The 3734-nt window shown below is 42.6% G+C and overlaps 1 non-coding gene across 1 annotated transcript; it reads right to left on the bottom strand.

The window, feature by feature from the left end:
• Window positions 1-380: 380 nt before the first annotated feature.
• LOC115032394 (U6 spliceosomal RNA) lies at window positions 381-483 on the bottom strand. Its single transcript, XR_003838071.1, has one exon. It is a non-coding gene; the product is annotated as a U6 spliceosomal RNA (small nuclear RNA).
• Between the last annotated feature and the right edge of the window lie 3251 nt (window positions 484-3734).

Consider the following 3734-nt stretch of genomic DNA (forward strand, 5'->3'; position numbering starts at 1 on the left):
TCTGGGCTGCTCTGCACATACACCATGTCTGGGCTGCCGGCACACACCACAGATGCCCTGACCAAGTTTGGAGATATTGGAAAACTTTGTCCTTGCTCTGATTTTGATAAAATATAAAGACTACTGCAATTGTTTACAGAAAGATGACACAGGAAAAGCAGACTGGGGAACTGCCTACTCGAGCCTCCTACCTTCCTACAAAGCCACATTTGGAGCTACAAGGACACACCACACACAGAAGATGCTCAGAGGATTTTGTACAAATATGTGATGGTTTGAAATCTCAATTTTTAAAAGGAACTTAAAGACTGTCTTCAGTTACTTGTAAGAGGTTGGTTTTGTTTAACTAAACCTGAAATGGATAGTAATCACTGCATGGATTTTACTTTTAATGCTTCATGAAGTTGCACGTCATCCTTGAGCAGGAGACATGCCAGTCTTTGTCTCATTCAGAGTTTATTATGTGTGCTGCTCGGTGAACACCACTGGATGGATTTTTAGTTCCTGGCCTAAAATAACATACCTATAAGCATGCAGCTACTAGCTATAGTTCTTGATTTCTGCATCATGTGAGATCCTTGTACTATGCATAAGAGAATAGTAAGAAGCTTACTGTAAGTGTCTATTAAGGAGGCCCTGGATAGCAGTCTCACCTGGAAATCATCTCTCCATGATATATCACTTCCTAAGTGAAGCAGGTGATGACCTGAAGCAAGAGTTTGGACAGTGCCTCTTGACTCTTTCAACAGAGCAGAAGATGTTTCTTGGTGCTGTGTGAATGCTCTGTGTTCTTTGCCTTTTCATTCTGTCTGGGATGGAGGATCTTGATAATACTTTTCTAAGGTCCCACAGTGAGAGTGCCTGCCTGAAAGAGGACCAGGTGTGGAAGGATGCCTTGAGTTCCTTATGTTAGACCCTTTGAAAAGGAGGGAATTACCCTGGCATCCAATTTCCCCAGCTGCCCTTGGTTTTGTTGTTCAAGTATTCTATGCATTTCTTCTTCCATCTGTAAAATAGTAACCGTCTACTATTTCTCATTGAGATTTGTTGAGAAACAGAGACTGATTATAGGTAAAAGTACTTTATAAAAGTCATCTGTGTTTGTGTTAACCATCTATCGAAAAATGCATTGAGTTTGTGTGCATGCCACAGGCCTTTCATCATCTGCCCTGACAGGTGTACCTCTTCACCTTCTGTCTCTTCACCCTTGCTTCTACACACCGCTCCTCTAAGCACTTACAGCACCTACTCTTCCCTCCTTGGGCTGTCCTGTGCCTTAGTGGCTGAGAGCTGAGGTGCAGCATGGAGCCCACTGTCTCTAAGCTCTGGGGTAAAAGGTGGAAGAGAGCTAAGGGAAGTAGAGAAGTTGTTGGGGGGAAGTCACAATGAGCAATTTTCTATCCAAACTTAATTTTGGATAACAAGATGGTGACCTTTTCTAAAATGTATTAAGAATTTCACAAGGCAAGTTCTCTCATTTTTAATGTGTACATCTATGTTGTGCATTTTTTTAAGTCCTTAGGTTTCAAATCTTAATCTATACCAATCTCTTGGTTCATTGAAGTGTCATATGCTTTCCTGATTGTAAAAGAAAAGAAATATATGCACTATTTCTGACCAAATGTCACACGAAACTTAGACAAATATGGAGTCATTATCCTTCTCCTGACTTCATTAAAACTGAAATAGAGTGTGGATTAGGTGATCTTTTCTGCTTAAGGTCGGTCAGCTCTGGTGCCTTTCCCTGCCTCTATATTGATGCCTTTTCTCCTCTCGCCTGTTTTAGTAAATGATCGACTCATACTGAGGCTTCATAGATTCCCCGTTGCACCCAGAATTTCTCTGAACTTAAGTCAGCTCAGCAAAAATGGAAAGTGAATGTCAGGGCAAAACCTGTACTAGACTCTGGTAATACAAAGTAAATGAGTCCCTGACTCTTACGGGTCTTTCAATCTAGTGAGTGGATCCGAATTTTAATAAAGTGAAGTCAATGCCGAGCAAGGCATATGCTAGGGAGGGAGGCACAGGGAAAGAGGCAAGAGGGAGCTAAGCACTCAGCTAGTTGAGAGTGGCTGACATCAACTGGAATACCCTGTAAGTGCTAGGGACTCGGCTGCTCTCTAAACATTCTAGGCAAACAGATTTCATTCTGCTGGAAGTGAGAGACCAGAGGCCTGGGCTTCCATTAACTGTCTGACAATAGGGCAGATTAAGCCCCGTCTTCAAACAATGTGTTGTCAGCCACTCTATCAGACGTAATTACCTTTTCTAATCTTACAGTAACCTCCCTGCAGGTGCTGGGGGAAGCAGGTTAAGAATGTTCGCAGCTTATCTTGGTATATTCTGCCCAGTTAAAGGTTGCAAGGAGTAAACTTTATTAAGCATTGTCCTGGCTCATCAGGTGGTATCAGCATTAGGGACCAGCTAATCAAAGTCCACCTCTGAATTGTGACATGAATGGACCTGCGTCACTCTGCTTCATCAGAAGCCTGAGGCTGGCCACCTCAAAGGCACTTGGTGAAATGTGGCTTGGGATGAGCCTGGTTTGTTCAGTGTGGTCTTATGACCCATAGTCACCTTAAAGGCAGACTAATTATATGTGACAGTGAGTTCCATGATAGTTTATAAGACTTGAGTCTGGCAGCACAATGTTGTGACTCAATAAAATCCCATCCTAGTCTGACCATGTGTTCTAAAGCCAGAGGTAGATAAGTGACCAAGTGGGAAGCTAAGGCCTGGTTGCCATCTAGCATTTAATATTGTGAGTTGACTATTAAGGAAACTTCATGGGGAGCATTCTGCTATACATAGGGCATGAATCCTAGATATACTTATTTTTAATTTATTTTAATTACATTTATATGTATATGTGCATGCTATGCATATATATGTATATGTAAACATACATACATACATATACATGTATACATACACAAACACACACATACACGTGTTCCCATGAAAGTCATAGGAATTACTTTGAGTTGCTTTTCTCCTTCGACCGTGTGAGTCCTGGAGATTAAACTCAGGTCACTAGGGTTGGTGACAAACACTTTGACTTTGAGCCACCTCACCAGGTCCTAAATACCATTTTTGGTTTTTAATGTTTATCTTGCTTTGCTTTGCTTTGCTTTTTTTCTCTCATGCATCACATCCCAGCCACAGTTTGTTCTCCCTCCACTCCTCCAAGTCTTCCCCCACCACTACCCCTCCCACAAATCCACTACTTCTCCTGTTTTCCTTCAAAAAGTTTTGAAAAGCAGGCCTTGCAGGGATATCTACGGAACATGGCCTAACAAGTTACAGTAAAACTAGGTACAAGCCCTCATATTAAGGCTGGACAAAGAAACCCAGTAGGAGGGAAAGGATTTCAAGAGCAGGCAAAGGAGTCCGAGTCACTCCACTCCCACTGTTGGGAATCCCACAAGAACACCAAGCGACACAACCATAAGGTATACGACTCTCTTCTGCTGGCTGTCCCCAGTGTTTGGCTGTGGGTCTCTGTATCTTCTCCCATCAGTTGATGAATTATACTCCTCTGATGACAGACACTTGGACTAGTATAGCAGAATATCATTAGGAATCACTTTAACTTTTTTGTCCAGTTGTATGTGGTTCTGTCCTGGGTCTCTGAGCTGTCCTGCCTCTGGTTCCTAGCTATCCAGGCAGTGTCAGTGTGGTCTCCCTCTCATGGTATGGGCTTCAAGTAGGACCAGTCATTGGTTGGCTAGTCC

This window comes from Mus caroli, unplaced genomic scaffold (assembly GCF_978045245.1).
Source record: "Mus caroli unplaced genomic scaffold, Mus_caroli_1 scaffold_1, whole genome shotgun sequence".
In the NCBI taxonomy this organism is placed as follows: domain Eukaryota; kingdom Metazoa; phylum Chordata; class Mammalia; order Rodentia; family Muridae; genus Mus; species Mus caroli.